This window comes from Mixophyes fleayi, chromosome 2, assembly GCF_038048845.1.
Source record: "Mixophyes fleayi isolate aMixFle1 chromosome 2, aMixFle1.hap1, whole genome shotgun sequence".
Lineage (NCBI taxonomy): Eukaryota > Metazoa > Chordata > Amphibia > Anura > Limnodynastidae > Mixophyes > Mixophyes fleayi.
The window spans coordinates 254,288,891-254,307,632 of record NC_134403.1 but is presented as its reverse complement, the minus strand read 5'-3'; positions in this window follow the sequence as shown (position 1 = coordinate 254,307,632).

Sequence of the window (18,742 nt, the reverse complement as noted above, 5' to 3'; positions counted from 1 at the left end):
AAGTAATGCAGACAGCGAGGACTCCGACGCGTGTTTTGCTTAAGTCTGCTTTTTCCAAGGCAAAAAACTAACAGTTTAAAAAGGCAAAAAACTAACAGGCACCTAACAGTTTAAAACAATGTCAGAAATAAAAACTGTGATAAAATTTAGCAAAGATTGAATGAAAAAGAAATAGACTCTTAGAAGGTAAATAATAATGTTAGGTAGGATAGGTTAGGGCCCTGCTGCAAGAGTCTACCTTGACGTGGTAGCAGGCTTAATAATCTTTTGGTCAAAAATATGCAATTGTGTGGTAATGGTGCCTCTCTTCAACTCTTTTCACCTAGTCGAATAAAAGCAGCATATGGATCACATCAACATAAATATGGTAGAAAAACAACTAGCACCAGCATAGTTCCTTTCTCCATAAACACTTGCTCACATTTTTATGTATTTCTGGGTGACCTTCATCACTGAATGCTATTTCTTGCATATATTCTCTTAAACTATGCTTGTTTACTAAGAATACCTTTAATTTTGTGATTACATGTCTCCATAATGTATATCAGTTTGCTTGAAAAAAATCATATAAAATAAACTATTTCCATTTTCTCATACTTGCTTCTTTATGCCTTTCAGTATTAATTTTAGAGATCTGAGCAGACCCCTGTATTTTGGTTTTGGTTCTAAAAGCATATTTTTGTTTTGGCTTTAGCTTTGGTTCTAAAATTATTTTCTTTGTTTTGGTTTTGCTTTTTCCCAACAATTCTCATGTGTTCTGAATTTGGTTTTGGATTTAATTATAAATTTTGTGAAAAATAGGTAAAATAATCCATTTGTTGAACTGGAGAATAAATAGGGATTTTAAAAATGTACTTATGGGCATTTGGCTAATAGTGGCCATCTATCTCACTGGTGACAATGCCATTAGCCTCATTATCATCCTCATCCCAGATGTCTAGATCAATTGATTTGTCATTTTAGAAACGAAGATAGACCAAGTAGGATAGCAGTGGCAGTATTTAGATGGAAAGTGACATCCCTACTCTGCATCAGTAGACATTTTACGCTAGATGATAGATCAAGGTTATAATTATAATCATCATCATCATCATCATTTTTTTATATTCTGCCACTAATTTGTAAAATAGTGCAAGAGTGCATTGTCCTTGGGCCCTCCCACCTGGGTGTGATACATATGTTTGACAGTTACATGATTGACATTTATATGGTAGACACCCCAATATAGTCAGGGTTGGAAAGTCGACAATAATGATTTTGACAGTATTATTAGGTAGAAAGTTCAAATGTTGACAGCATTATTAGGTTGACAATAGTATCCCTAACCCAATAATACTGTTGACATTTGAATTGTCAACCTATTAATACTGTGGACACCTTAATTGTCGACCTAATATTTTTGATTTCTGAAAATCGACCAAATGAATGCTTAGCTGTTGACAGCGTAGCATTTAACACAAGATGATAAAGCAAAGCAACAATGTGAAATAGAGAAAAATGGAATTGTCCTTGGGCCCAAGCACCCTCCCACCCATATGTTAAAAAGGACTTGCATAGTATAACAAAACAAGTGCTTCAGCGACAGGGAATGCCAGTTTTGTGGCTGAAGTGCTTGATTTGTTTGAGCCCCACAAAAGAGTACATATTGCTTGTTGGTTGCTGAACTGGAGACTAGATAGGGATTTTAACAATTTACTAATGGGCATTTGCCTAACTGTGGTCAACATCTTGTATTTTGACAATGTTATCACTCTCATCATCATCCTCATCAATAATGTGGTGAAACAAGGTATTAATATCATCCTAACCAGTCTGTCTCTCGTTTCTCACAAAATGTGGATTATAGCATGTACTTTTTAGAACTGTTGCTTTTGTTCCCAGCTTAACAGAATACCATTGCAATATCTAATTACATGTGGATAAGGGGACATTGTAGCTCATTGTAAATATGTATATTGTTTATTGTATATTGTTGATATTGCATGGAAGCTGTTAGTTATTGTTCTTAAAGTGAAGCCAGGTATGTTATGGGTAAGGATCAGATTGCAGGATACAGGTGAGGGGGAAGGTCAATTAGTATTCATTGCTCTATACATGACTAGTTCAGACATTTTGTCTAGAGCCCAGCAGAGGACCTTCTGTGGAAGTACAGCTCATCTCCACTCCCCCTTCGACCCCTTAATATAGCACCCACCAATGGTTAAGAAGGATAGACCCAGGAATTTGCCCAGGGAGGGAAAAACACTGTGGAAATTAGAGCCTAGAGATAAGGAGCTACTCCAGAGGGCGAGGAGATATTCATTCTGGTACTGGAAGCTGCAGGGTGGCTGGTTTTAGAGTTGACGTTCTCTACCAGTGAAATACATCTGCAGATCCACGGGTTGTCAAGTCCAGGCAGCCAGGTGACTGTAACTCCTTAAGCTGGTGGGGTAAGGGACAGATAATGTGGTAAACCTGGCATTTATTTACTGTGTGTATATATTAATCTAACAATTGTTTTTGCTACAATAAATGTATTGTTTTACTTTTCAACTGCATTTGCCTGAGTGACTAATACGAGTGTTAGAAGGTACTGGGTAGGATTCCCTGGCTTAGTAATGCACCCGTGGGTGGCCAGCCAGAGTGAAGTGGTTAAAATTGGGCCAGAAAACCCGGTATATTCACAACTTATATCAAGATCATCCTCACATAATATTAGTTCACCCCCTATGGATTCTAAGTTTACAATGGTATTCCTCATACAATTTGTGGTTAATTTTGTTGAACACCAGCTTTTCTACATTTTTAGGAAGTTGTCTCCTTCGAATATCAAACAAGAGACCCACTAGGGGTAAATGGCGCACACCAGCGACCACCAGGGTATAAGAACTAATATTAAAAATTTGAAGGGGGGATAAGAGGGAGGAGAACTAGTACTAACCAGACTCCTCAGCTGCTGCAGACCCGTGGAGCATTGCTAGCAGCCACCAAAGGTAATCAAACACACAAAAAACATATTGGGGTTGCGCTGCTGGTAGTCTAAATAAATAAATAGATATAAAATAATATAAAAAAACCTAATAACATGTAGGTTCTCCTGAGAGTTGAAGAAAGGCACTCCACAGGTAATACAAATGGACATTTATTAGGCTAACAACAAAGGAAAAGCATATTAAATATAGCACAAGAATAAAAAATAAATAATAAAATCAAAATAAAACATTTGAAACATCAGAATTGGACCTTCAGTACTGAGGTTACTGTATAGAAAACAACAATCGCGGCTGTGTATCATGATGCTGCGTATAGTCTGGTGCGCAATCAGAAAAAAAATGTGTGGCCATCAATCATTGAATCCAGTTCATATATATCTAAAATGCACAGTGTCTATTTAGAACTGGAATCTTCAAAGATCTATTGAAGTTAATCTCCTGGTAAATAGACCGCATCCGTCAATTTAGCAAGATACAGTTACAAGATGTAAAACACTCAATCACCTGATTTTCAAAAGTCTGTCTGAGTCATGGAAGTACTTACACTGTTTGTTGGTCTTGTTTCACCCTCCGGAGGTGGCTGAGCCAGCACAAGACGGACTCCACTAGACACCTTGGGTCTTGTTTTCACAATGTATTTCTCCAGTCGCTGGCGTGGTGCACGCAGCTATTAGGCAAACTAATTGGCGACAGTGATTCTTACTTCTCATATAGGACAGCGATCATAAGTGGAGCCTTACAGGACCGGCAATACAAGGATTAGGAGATGACTCTCCAGTGAGGGAGAAACAGACAATTCGAGTCTGATTGGGAGGCAGTCTCAAATCCGGACACAGAACCCAGCTGACGCATTTTGTGCCTATGAAGGGCACTTTCTCAATATCACTCACAATGTTCCAGGCTGTGCTAAACACTCTTTACGAGTACTCACTGGAGGGTGGGCAGCTTAAGTACACCATAGCTAGATTGTATAAGGGGCTTGAAATTGCCTTTTTTTTTTCTCCCAGAATTCAAAAGGATTGTCTGAGATGCTAATTTGCACATTACTATTAAATTAATCCTCCACCATTCTACTAATACAAGGTGTATCAGATGGAAACATGGCAGGGGTATCAATATATTTGGGCATTCCTTTTAAGCCTCACCTGATGTCATATTAACCTTTTACTTTGGTGTGCTGTGTTGACTCATCATCATTGTGACTCTTAGAAAAGGGAAGTTTTTTCTGACAGTAGTATTTGCAGGAGAAGCTGGAGCAGAGGACGTATCATGTGCAACTTGAGCCAACAGCTTGCTCACAAGGAGCTTTTTGCAACTGTGAACATTTGTGTCAGTTGGAGAGAAAGACATTACATATGGCTTAAACCTAGGATCAAGCATGGTTTCCAAAATGTAGTGATCCAATTTCAAGATTCTGCAAACCCTTGGGTCCTGGTGATGTGAATAAATAACTTTATTTACAAATTTAAAATTCTAAGCATAATTGCTAAATTTCATCTTCTCCTTTACCTTCTCTAGCTGTTTATCCAGTAGTTTAATTAGGGGTATGACTTGACTCAGGCTGGCAGTGTGTAAACTCGCTTCATGTGTTACAATTATAAATGGTTTGAGTAGCTTGCATAAAACAGAAAAGATTCTCCAGTTTCCTGGAGTAAGGTAACATGTCCCTTCTCTCCCTACTTCATGACTTGAAGTGTAGGTCAGTATGACTAGTTTCTGTTCCTCTAGGCCAGTGTTTCCCAATCCTGGTCCCCAGGGACCCCTAACAGTTCTTGTTTTCCATACCTCTTTGCTGGAGCGCAGGTGTATTTACTACTGACTGATACGCTTTGAGAGATGTACAGGTGGTACTAATTATTCTACTTGTGACCCAGAAAACATGCAATGTTAGGGATCCCTGAGGACTGGGTTTGGGAAGCACTGCTCTAATCGCTGAAGCATATAAAGTGTGGAACTCCACTTTGATACTACCTCTTGCTTCAGTTGGTGGCAAGAAAGATGTTATTTTTTTGAAGCTCTGCAATGTTCTACATGCAGTCTCTGGATGTCAAAAATGCCCAAAATGTTTTACATGACAAGGACAGCATCTCCTGCACTAACCTCTCATTTTTGTATGAAACTCTGCACTATCAAGTTTATTGTGTGTGCAAACCCTGGTATGTGTTGAAACTCACTTAGTTGTAGTGTACACACAATGTTCGCTCTGCTATCGGCAATGAGGTCCTAAGGAGAGTCTTAGCAGGGTGAGCCATTTTACTATGATATTCCTGAGCTCTTACAACACTAGTAGGTTTCTTTGTGAAAACAGCAATACATAGATTAGCTTGCCTGTGAATGATCTGGCATTGTGTGGTATCACTGCTATGCTGGAGGGGGTGCCTAGATGATCAACTCTCTTACCTCTACTTATTGTGGTATCACAAATGCTACAGATGTCTACAAATGTTTTCTGGGTTGGGATAAAAATGTTTCCAATAACAAGAGGTGATGTTTTGGTCTTATGCCCTTGGGCATGATGTGGTACCACTGGTGACTGCTTTACTTCAACACAATCATCCTCCTCCTCATTATCTTGTTCAAGTACAACACATTCACTTTCAGATCCACAATTATCTCCTCACTTTATAAGTTTAAATCACCATCATTACTACTCATCCTCACATTTCCAAATGGTTGAGGAATTTGGAAAGGAGGCTGCTCTATTACAGTGTCATAATTACAGTGTCAGAATCTGAAACATCAGACTCTCATGTAGCACTCATAGATCTCCTGAGACTCTTCTCAGGATTCTTTGAGTGTCCCAGTTGCTCTGCAGCTTTAATGTTCTTCTCGTGCACTGATGTGGCTGTGTTGGAGGTGACAGACCTACACTCTGAGCTAGAAGGTGGGGCATGAGAAGTTAAGGAAAATGCATGTCCATCTTGGATGCTCTTGGATATTTTGCAATGGGCATTCTAGCACGTGTACCAGCAGTAGATGGAGCCAGACTAGCAAAAAGTGGGAATGGTCTTAGCCTTTTCTTGTCTCTTGTCACTTCGGATGGTGTATCTGGAATGTTACCTATTTTCATTTTTTGGACAAATCACCACATTTATCAGAAACTTCCCTCCTGATTCCTTACATCAAGAATTGATGTTTTCTTTTAGATTGAAAAAGAGTGTCTGGATTTGGAACACGCTTTCTTACACTAATCCCGCATGCCCATTTTTACTAATCAAGGTTGAAAAGTACTACTATTGCCAGTACTGGAACTGGGATACTCCTAATCTGTAGATTGATTCATGGTTGATAAGAGGAATAATATTACTTGAAGTTGGAGCTATACCAGGTGAATTCCCAATGAGATAGTGAAAGGGGGGAATGTTATGTTACCCTACAATTATTCTGACACTGCTCCACAATATATTTCAAATGTAGACAATTGGTTCTTTAAAAACCTATTTTTTTATGGGGCAGGGCTCCTGCTCAGAGTCGTAGAACACTCTGTTTTTTGGCCTCTTACTACAGATGTCACTGATACTGCCCCTCACACAATTGCATTTAGATTAAAATACTTGGGATGTTAAAAGCAAGAAATATATATTTTGTTTGTCGGAAGGCTTGCCTCTTAACAACAGCAGGTGGATTAGGCAGCAAGCCTCCCAAAAATGCTGAGGCGGAGGAAAGTGAAAGTATTTTCACTTCCATTGGCTAAAAAAACAAAATGGAGCATTGTGCACATGTGAGCAGGCATCCGCTACCACTGGTAGGTGTTCACGAATTGCGTGCAGAGGCAACCGCGAATCGCATGCACTTTAGGTCACGTGGGCAAATCAGAGCACTACTGATCAGATTTTTCAGAAGCTCACTGTTGGCAAACCAGTCCTTGAAAGGAAAAGTGTAAAATGAAAAAAAAAAAAGGTAACCCTTTTGCCTGACAGTTCTGGCACCTTTAAATTGTGGATAAAGACCAAAGAACACATATGTTCTTAACAATGAAACAACAATTTATTTGAACTTTAACTGATTTATGGTAACAGTTTATATGCTGCTATTAGAACTAGAAGAGTGAGAGGCTGGAAAAATAACTTTGTCACCTAAATTTAGGAAAGAATTGTGATGCCGGGTAATAGATTACTTCTGTTCCTTTTTGGTGGCTGCCTGAGGCTTCTTTTGGTCTCTTGCTGCACCTAGAGCAGTGTTGGCTAACCTGTGACACTCCAGGTGTTGTGAAACTACAAGTCCCAGCATACCCTTCAAACAATAAGCTGCTATATGTTGGCAAAACATGCTGGGACTTGTAGTTTCACAACACCTGGAGTGTCACAGGTTAGCCAACACTGACCTAGAGGGATGATAGTAGGAAAGATTATTAATACCCAAAGTCTTCAGAGGAAGCAACAGTCCTAGCAAAAAATGAGAAAGGGTGGGTAGGGTGGGAGATTTTGTTAGTTTGCAATCATTTTTCCTAGAACAAATCCAGTTTGCAGATCATAGATTCCTGCAAAGTGGTGTTTTGTTCTTCGGGAGGCTTGTCACCCAGCAACAGCAGGTGGGTGGACTACCACATAGCTGGTGGTTGCTCTGAGAAACTTGATCTTTTGTAGATCGGTTGGTCTCCAATAATGCTCAGCAAAGGTACGAGCTGAGGACCATGTAGCTGCTAGGGGTGCGATACGTTTCATCAATGTTTATACACTGACACAGACAAAACCTACATAAATACAAACAGTATGGCAGCGACATAAGCAAAATATAGACTTACCAAGTAATAGCCAGAGAAGATTTCTGAAACACCTTTTACTCGTCTTCTATGACCTGCGACTAAAGAAATCTCCTGCACTTCAAATTTACATCAGTTAAAAATACTTTCACTTCCCTCTACCTCAGCATATTCAGGAGGCTTTCTGCCTAACCCACCTGCTGTTGATCGGTGGCAATCCTTTTCCCTAGAACAAATCCAGTTTGCAGGTCATAGATTTTTTGGATGTGTGTTCTGCTAAGAGTCAAAGAACAGCCTGTTTTTAGTCCACTAATTCAGATGTCACTAATTTTGCCTCCCAAACAGTTGCTCTTAGATTGAAACATTTAGGATGTTAATAGCTGGAAATATGTTTCATTTTTTTTGTGATGTGCTGCTCAGAGTCAAAGAGCACCCTGCTTTTTGGCTGCTTTCTAAAGATGTCACTGATACTGCTCCTCACACAATTGCATTCATATTGAAACACTTTGGATTTTAAAGCAATTTTTAATATCTTTTGGGATGTACTGCTCAGCTACAAAGAACACCCCAGGCCTGATTCATCAAGGCATGTATCTGGCGATTTTAACCGCATTGTATGCAAAATCACACTGTGCATGTCCAGAAAAGAGAGCTATGGCTGTGAACGCAGCCCTGTTCCGTGCACCTGGGAGCGCTTAGAGAGCTTACAACACTTAGTAAGGAGTAAATGGGAATGTGAAAGGGGAGGAGACCGGAAAGAAATGTGCAATGATGGCATTTACCTGCAAATAGGTGTAAGTTGTACTCTAGCACACGCAGAAATTCACATATCTTTAGACGTAAAGCATGCGCCACCTCAGGGTCTATTTTACATTTTTGGAGCTCTCCCAATTCTAAGAGGTATATTTATATTATGTTTTATATATGTTTGTCATGCACTGCATACTAATATAAATGGTTTAAATTGCTACAAGCAGTATGTGTTATCCACCTACTTTTAATGTAAGTAATTGTTACAATCTTGTATAAATGTCATTATACAAGATTGGATAAAAAGGAACTTAATTTTGAGCATCATCTAACAAGTGTATTAATCAAACAAACATCAAAAAACAAAACCAAAGTAAACACAAGCTCGTGCTCGGTATATCTAATATTATATATGGTACCAGCACCATGGCAATAAGCCCGCGCTCAGTATATCCCATATTGTATATTGTATATACCCAAATGTGCCTTAAATAGGCTTGATGGACAGTTGCTACTTGATGCTGGGATGCAGCTTAAATATTTAGATCAAAATATGAACTAATACCTCATGTTTTCATTTTGCTAGATACACACAGATATGCAGTGTTAACCACAAGCACTGACAATTGTCTTTTTTGTTTTGTAAACATCAAAAAACACATGTCATCCAAAATAAATAAAATAAAATATATTTTGTTTCCACACCGCTTGGCTCTTGGATGCGTGATAGTGGGTTTATGAACCTAGCTTACCGTTACCACTGATGTAGCAGACAACAGTGTAGAAGAAGCAGAGGTCATTGAGGCAGCAGAGAGTGAGGGTGTGAGACACAATGTAGGTGCAGAGGTGGCTGGGGTGTGTACTGAAGTGGCTGGGGTGTGTGCTGAAATTGCTGGCAGATAGGCAGAAGTTGCTGGGGGGTAGGCAGAAGGGTCTTGGGAGAATGTAATTGGCTTACAAAACTGTAAGTACATTTTTGGGGAAAGAAATGTTGACCAAACTAAATTAATACATCTTTCATGAGATCATTTCAGCCCAAAAGAAGATTTAGCTACAAAAAAAGGCTAATGTTCTAAACTCTCCTATCTTGTGAAAAGTGTGTTAAATACAATTTTTGTAAAAAAAAGAAAACATTCCTGAGTTACTGCAACCCTTAATAGATTCAATATGAAAACATAAATCAACTTAATGCAGCTTGAATTTATATACAATCTTATATGTTCTGCAAAAGTCAGTTTTGAGTTGTTCATTGATAATTTTAATATTTAAAGGTAACGCAAAAATATAATACTATGCACAGTAACTACAACTCTTAACAGAGTTAAGCAGAAAATATAAAAGAAGTCCCCCTCACATTGTAAACATTTTTTTTGCAGAGTTAGTAGAACTGCAATCATATTATTGATGACAATAGAGGGAGTTATCAAAGGCTGTGAATTGTGAAGAAGTAATATAAATTGGTGTCTGAGTTATGGTAATAACATGGCATAGTAGTGTGATCATTATTTATTATTTTGTACCTTTGTAGAAATAAGAAAAACTTGATTTGGTTTGAAAAATCTTACATTACAGTGTAATGTTTTTCATTTTTACAACAGACAAATTAGTGTTTCAAAACATATTTGTCAACATAAAAAGCAGTACACCAGCCAGTGGGTATGGTAGTTATTATAGGTTAAGAACACACATGACGTTTGGTGTGAAAAGACAAGTACAGTCCTGGAATAGACTGCTCTGGATAGGGTATGTTTTTTTCATTTTTAAATGTAACAAAAAAGCCTCTAAAATATTAATGTCCCTTGTACTGCAGTAAACATTTATTTTGTAACCAGGCCCCAGAGCGCTTTGTATAAGTTAATCATTTTAATCTAAATAGTGAATTGTTTAAAAAATAAAGATAAAGTTTTGGACGTACAAGTTGCAGGCATTTTTTTGTGTAACATAAGTGTGTAGCCATGCTCCTCTTTGCAGAATTACATTCACACCATAAGAATGGTTGAAAGAGGCTGCATTTATTGTTAGAAATGGAAATATCACTTACTTTCTCCAACTGTTATCCTTATGGTAAAATTTATTTTGTGAAACTATTAATCAATAGATTTCTAAATAAATGTGATAGTGTGATTGACATAATAAAACTGGAACATTTTTATCTATAAGTTGTTATTGACATTGTCTACCGTGAATACTCTTTTCACCTGTACATGTTTTAACCATTTAATTCCAGAACACATTACAGTACATTGTTGAACAGGCTAACTTTCTCTTATGTTTATGGATATGTAAATCATTTAATTATTTACTACAGTTATTGTGCAAGTACTGAAAGGTTGCTTTTGTTACAGCAGATTACCATTAAAAAAGCATTAACCTTTTTTTTTTAGATTTAACCAAACAGCTATAGTAATATGGATTAATGATAGCGATTACACCCAAACTGATTTAGGGTTAGGGTTAGGTTTATGTTTAAATTTATAAATAATATAATTTTACTTAAGAAAGGACAAAATAATAATACCTAATAATACTTAAGAAAGGACAAATATATGTATTCGTTTAACCTGAAACAAAAACTTGCAAGATTCAGTTTCTTTAGTATTACTTTCTTCACAAACAGCCTTCTTTCTCTATTGACACTGGGTTGATGGTTTGTTCTTCTGCCTCTTCTTACAGCAATCTTCTTCTTGCTCCCTCAGGTATTCTTAATTCCACCACGGGGGTGTTCAGTTCCACTGACGTCCTCTGCTGTGGTGTTGGGGGAACCAGTCCAGAAAGGTTCCAATCGGTGAAAGAGAGTGAAACATTCCTCTGGCCTCGCCGGTCCCTCAGCTCTTCCAAAATTGATTGAAGATGCATTGACATGACTTGCAAATGCCCTGTTTGTTGCTGTTGTTGAACATTCATCTGTGCCATGGATTGATTCATTAGATAATGGAGTGCTGTTTTCTGCTCCATTGACAGTGCCATTCACGCTTGAATAGTGTTATTCAAGCGCAGAGATGCTGTAATATCCTCTTGGACTGAGACCAATCACTCAAATAAGGAATTTGTGGCATTATGGCCGCTTTGTACCTCTTCCACAACTGACGTCAAACGGTCTACCGAATTACCAATTCTCTGGACTCTGCCTTCCATATTTCGCCGAGATGTTTCCTGTCTTCTTTCCATCTGTCTAGCAAAGTTTATGATGGAATCAAACCGAGTGCTTTCTTCTGGTAGACCAAGCACCGTTTGTGTTGGAAGACTGGTGCCTGTGGAGGGTACCTTTGCTTGAGATGGACCTTCACCTGCGGTGGCTGGAACTTGAAGGTTGGTGAAGGTTTCTTGTAGCAACTCAAATCTTGCTGCAGCACCTTCGTGGACTCAACTTGGAGCTGGCGAAAATTGACAATGACTCAGTATCATGGTCAATTTCTTCTGTAAAGACAAACATTAATAAAAAATAAATTAATAAACAATTAAATACTGTTTAAAATTAAATAATTTACAGTGACGTGTATTTATTAGATCATTTCAAAAATTCATATTATAATCACCCGTTTCTGAGACAACAGATGCTACTTCTTCCATGGCATCAGACAACTGATACGCGGTGAGCGGTGTTACAACACGTTCTGGAGGAATGGACTCTAAAACCCAAAAATAAAAATAATTCCTATATATATTTTTTCTCTGTGTATATCTAATATATATATGAATATATATATATATATATATCTCCCCAACTTTTTACAAACAATACCTTCTAGACTTTCACCATATCATTATAAATATAAATGTGTTATTTTCTGACAAATAATGGACATAGTTGTTATGAAGTATTTCATGTTATCAGCTCCAAGAGAATACAAGCCTAAATGAGATCTCTTCTGGGGCGAGCTGGTTCTTCTTCTTCTGTTTTTGAATAAAAAAACATTTTTTTTTAACATATAACTAAATAATAACAACATTTTTTTAAAGACTTGTTAAATTAAATATACCTTGTTGCAGGAAAGTGGAGGTTTCCAGAGTGTCCACTGTCCCTTCCACAAGATCAGCCCTGAGAATCTGATGCATTTTCTCCTCCCACGGTTTGAATTTGATCTGCAGTGGTTTGCCACCACCAGTGCCCCTGGCATGTCTTGATACTGTTATCATCTTTGCTTTGGTGGTGCGTTTACAGTCCCGAAAGCGCTTCTGACACACTTCAACAGTTCTGGGGCGAATCCCGACAGATAACACTTCTGATGCTATCCGGCTCTAAATCTTGGATTTCAGTTTGTGGGAGGTTTTTTGAGCATTTGCACCCTTGAGTGTTTCATAGTGCTGCAGTACCTGAGCGACAAGGACATCATTCTCCTCCTCCGTGAACTGCTTGGAACTTGATGCTGCTGTCCTGTCATTGTCATCTTCCTCACTGTCATCTTCCTGATGTGCTTGCTGTCTGCTTGTAGATGGTTGAATGCTGCTTACAAATTGCTGTCTTCTTCGCTCTTCTCAGCGCTGTTCACGGTTATCTGAACATTCCTTTCCAGTACTAACAATTGATGCCTCTTGGGTGTCCTGTTGAAAGAGAGAATCCCTACGCTTCCTAGACATGGCTGCTCTTTAAAATTTTACTAATGCTACAAAAATAAAATTGGCTTAAAAATAAAATAACTACCTAAATACACTGATTAATTTATTAATTAATGTGCTATTTTAATATAAAATCCTATCCTATACTACCATGCTAAAATTATTTTGCAGTAGGTTAAGAAATATATTATATTACCTAATTTACAGCATAAAAACAGATACTAAACTACAATGGTACAAAATCCTAGCCTATACTATAATCGTACAATTATATAGAACTAGGTTAATAATAATATTACCTTGAAAAATCTGCAATATCAAATCCTATCCTATACTACAATGGTAAAATTACTTAACACTAGGTTAAGAAATATATTACCTTGGCCTAACTGAAATATAAAAACCTATCCTATACTTCAATGGTACAATTATTTTGCACTAGGTTATAAGAAATACTTGGCAAATCTGAAATTCAAAAACCTGTCCTAATGCTAAAAAATTATTTTGCACAGTTCAGAAAAATACAATAAAAACAACATATACAGATTTGATGGGTATGTATGTGGTTGTGTGAGTCCAGCAAAAAAATACAACAAAATTGTAGAGGTATACAAATTATAGGTATGTATGTATGTATGCATGTATGTATATGTATGTATGGTGTTATGTGTTAGTAAAAGTGGGTATATATGTATGTATGTACTAATGTGTATATAGTGTACTATTAAAACTAAAATTTTTAAAAAAATGTATGTATTTATTAGAGATGAGCGCACTCGGATTTTGTGAATCCGAGCCCACCCGAACCTTTCCGATCCGAGTGGGATCCGAGACAGATCCGGGTATTGGCGCCAAATGAAAACTTGAAACCGAGGCTCTGAGTCATAATCCCGCTGTCGGATCTCGCGATACTCGGATCCTATAAATTCCCTGCTAGTCGCCGCCATCTTCATTCGGGCATTGATCAGGGTAGAGGGAGGGTGTGTTAGGTGGTCCTCTGTCCTGGTAGATCTCGTGCTGTGCTGTTTAGTTATGTGCTGTGCTGTTTAGTTCTGTGCTGTGCTGTGCTGTGTTCTGCAGTATCAGTCCAGTGGTGCTGTGTGCTGTGCTCTGTCAATTTTGAGTTCAGTGGTGCTGCTGGGTCCTGTGCTGTGTCCTGTTCAGTCCAGTGGTCCTGTGTCCTGTGCTCTGTGCTTCTAAGGGCATAGTTATTTCCCCATTATTCCCAAGTGTTTTAAAAAATAAAAAAAAGTTATAAAAAAAAATACAAAAAAATAATTTAAAAAAAATTAATTACAACAAAATTTGCAAAACCAATCCTGCAGTATAAGCCCATTGGTACTGGATATTACCAAGTTTACACATTCGACAGTAAAAGTCCAGTGGTGCTGTGTGCTGTGCTCTGTCAATTTGGAGTTCAGTGGTGCTGCTGGGTCCTGTGCTGTGTCCTGTTCAGTCCAGTGGTCCTGTGTCCTGTGCTCTGTGCTTCTAAGGGCATAGTTATTTCCCCATTATTCCCAAGTGTTTTAAAAAATGAAAAAAAGTTATAAAAATAAATACAAAAAAATAATTTAAAAAAAAATTAATTACAACAAAATTTGCAAAACCAATCCTGCAGTATAAGCCCATTGGTACTGCAATATTACCAAGTTTACACATTCAACAGTAAAAGTCCAGTGGTGCTGTGTGCTGTGCTCTGTCAATTTGGAGTTCAGTGGTACTGCTGGGTCCTGGGCTGTGTCCTGTTCAGTCCAGTGGTCCAGTGGTCCTGTGTCCTGTGCTTCTAAGGGCATAGTTATTTCCCCATTATTCCCAAGTGTTTAAAACATTTAAAAAAAGTTATAAAAAAAAATACAAAAAAATAATTTAAAAAAAAATTAATTACAACAAAATTTGCAAAACCAATCCTGCAGTATAAGTCCATTGGTACTGTCTGCAATATTACCAGGTTCACACATTCTGCAGTATCTTGTGCTACATATAATGGAGAGCAAAAATTTGGAGGATAAAGTAGGGAAAGATCCTGACCCACTTCCTCCTAATGCTGAAGCTGCTGCCACTAGTCATGACATAGACGATGAAATGCCATCAACGTCGTCTTCCAAGCCCGATGCCCAATGTCCTAGTACAGGGCATGTAAAATCCAAAAAGCCCAAGTTCTGAAAAAAAAGCCAAAAGAGAAACTTAAAATCATCTGAGGAGAAACGTAAAGTTGGCAATATGCCATTTACGACACGTAGTGGCAAGGAACGGCTTAGGTCCTGGCCCGTGTTCATGACTAGTGGTCCATCTTCACCCAAGGATCTTAGCCCTCCTCCTCCTCCCCCCCCCTACAAAAAATTGAAGAGAGTTATGCTGTCAGCAACAAAACAGCAAACAACTCTGCCTTCTAAAGAGAAATTATCACAAATCCCCAAGGCGAGTCCAAGGGTGTTGGTGGTTGTCAAGCCTGACCTTCCCATCACTGTACGGGAAGAGGTGGCTCGGGAGGAGGCTATTGATGATGTAGCTGGCGCTGTGGACTAACTTGATGATGAGGATGGTGATGTGGTTATTGTAAATGAGGCACCAGGGGGGGAAACAGCTGATGTCCATGGGATGAAAAAGCCCATCGTCATGCCTGGTCAGAAGACCAAAAAATGCACCTCTTCGGTTTGGAGTTATTTTTATCCAAATCCGGACAACCAATGTATGGCCATATGTAGCTTATGTAAAGCTCAAATAAGCAGGGGTAAGGATCTTGCCCACCTAGGGACATCCTCCCTTATACGTCATCTGAATAACCTTCATAGTTCAGTGGTTAGTTCAGGAACTGGGGCTAGGACCGTCATCAGTAGAGGGACACCTAAATCCCGTGGTCCAGTTGGATACACACCAGCAACACCCTCCTCGTCAACTTCCTCCACGATCTCCATCAGATTGAGTCCGGCAGCCCAAGTCAGCAGCCAGACTGAGTCCTCTCCAATACGGGATTCATCCAAGGAATCCTGCAGCGGTACGCCTACTACTGCCACTGCTGCTGTTGCTGCTGTTAGTCGGTCATCTTCCCAGAGGGGAAGTTGTAAGACCGCTAAGTCTTTCACAAAACAATTGACCGTCCAACAGTCGTTTGCCATGACCACAAAATACGATAGTAGTCACCCTATTGCAAAGCGTATAACTGCGGCTGTAACTGCAATGTTGGTGTTAGACGTGCGCCCGGTGTCCGCCATCAGTGGAGTGGGATTTAGAGGGTTGATGGAGGTATTATGTCCCCGGTACGAAATCCCGTCGAGATTCCACTTTACTAGGCAGGCGATACTAAAAATGTACAGAGAAGTACGATCAAGTGTCCTCAGTGCTCTGAAAAATGCGGTTGTACCCACTGTCCACTTAACCACGGACATGTGGAGAAGTGGTTCTGGGCAAACGAAGGACTATATGACTGTGACAGCCCACTGGGTAGATGCATCGCCTTCCGCAGCAACAGCAACAGCTGCATCAGTAGCAGCATCTACAAAATGGCTGCTCGTGCAAAGGCAGGCAACATTGTGTATTACAGGCTTTAATAAGAGGCACAACGCTGACAACATATTAGAGAAACTGAGGGAAGTTATCTCCCAGTGGCTTACCCCACTTAGACTCTCATGGGGATTTGTGGTGTCAGACAATGCCAGTAACATTGTGCGGGCATTAAATATGGGCAATTTCCAGTACGTCCCATGTTTTGCCCACACCATTAATTTGGTGGTGCAGCATTACCTCAAGAGTGACAGGTGTGTGCAGGAGATGCTTGCGGTGGCGCGCAAAATTGCTGGACACATTCGGCATTCAGCCAGTGCCTACCGCAGACTAGAGGCACATCAAAAAACCATGAACCTGCCCTGCCATCTCCTCAAACAAGAGGTTGTGACGCGCTGGAACTCCACCCTCTATATGCTGCAGAGGATGGAGGAGCAGCAAAAGGCCATTCAGGCCTACACAGCCACCTACAACATAGGCAAAGGAGTGGGGATGCGCCTGAGTCAAGCGCAGTGGAGACTGATTTCCGTGTTGTGCAAGGTTCTCCAGCCGTTTGAACTTGCCACACGAGAAGTCAGTTCTGACACTGCCAGCTTGAGTCAGGTCATTCCCCTGATCAGGCTGTTGCAGAAGCAGCTGGAGAAAGTGAGGGAGGAGCTGGTAAAGCATTGCGATCCAACAAAGCATGTAGCTCTTGTGGATGAAGCCCTTCGTACGCTTTGCCAGGATCCGAGGGTGGTCACTCTTTTAAAGTCAGAGGAATACATTCTGGCCACCGTGCTCGATCCTCGGTTTAAAGCGTATGTTGTGTCTCTGTTTCCGGCGGACACAAGTCTACAGTGGTGCAAAGACCTTCTGTTCAGGAGATTGTCCTCTGGAGAGGACCGTGACATGCCAACAGCTCCACCCTCATTTTCTTCCACATCTATGGCTGCGAGGAAAAAGCTCAGTTTTAATAAAAGAGGCGCTGGCGGGGATGCTGATAACATCTGGTCCGGACTGAAGGACCTGCCAACCATTGCAGACATGTCCACTGTCGCTGCATTGGATGCTGTCACAATTGAAAAAATGGTGGAGAATTATTTTGCTGACACTATCCAAATAGACATGTCAGACAGTCCATATTGTTACTGGCATGAAAAAAGGGCAGTTTGGAAGCCCCTGTACAAACTGGCTCTATTTTACCTGAGTTGTCCCCCCTCCAAAGAGTTTTTAGTGCAGCGGGGATCCTGATCAGTGAGCGGCGAAAGAGGTTGCTTCCTCACAACGTTGAAAATATGATGTTTATAAAAATTAATAATCAATTCCTCATCGAAGTACAGCACTGCCCTCTAGATAGTACAGAGGGACCTGTGGTTGTGGAATCCAGCGGAGACGAATTGATAATGTGTAAGGAGGAGGAAGTACACACTGTAGGGGGAGAGGAATCAGAGGTTGAGGATGAGGACGACATCTTTCCTCAGTAGAGCCTGTTTAGTTTGTACAGGGAGAGATGAATTGTTATTTTGGTGTGGGGGCCCAAACAAACCAATCATTTCAGCCACAGTTGTTCGGTAGGCCCTGTCTCTGAAATGATTGGTTTGTTAAAGTGTGCATGTCCTATTTCAACAACATAAGGGTGGGTGGTAGGGCCCAAGGACAATTCCATCTTGCAACTATTTTTTTGGTATTATGTGACCATTCAACAGTCGTTTGCCATGTTCAAAAAGTAAAAGAAAATGTCAACAAATTCAAAAAAATTAATCAAAAGTTAAATGCCCTGTCATTATTTAAAACAAGAGGGTTTGACGTGCTAGAATTAGTGTAGTGTTAATGTTATAAACACTACACTTGGAACTTGGAGGAGGTATTGTGGGCCAGGTATCAAATTTAGTACCGGGGCCACCCCACTACACAGCCCAGAATTTCTTTTTTTGGAAATTCAGACCCGTGTAGGGTTTTTTATTAATTATATTGTGGTGACCCACTCCTCTACGCAGTCCAGATACATTTATTGGTGCGATTCATACAAGTTCAGGGTTTTTAAATTATATTGTGGTGACCCACTCCTCTACGCAGTCCAGGTACATTTTTTGGTGCGGTAAGACCAGTTGATGGTTTTCTTATTATATTGTGGTGACCCACTCCTCTACGCAGTCCAGATACATTTATTGGTGCGATTCATACAAGTTCAGGGTTTTTAAATTATATTGTGGTGACCCACTCCTCTACGCAGTCCAGATACATTTATTGGTGCGATTCATACAAGTTCAGGGTTTTT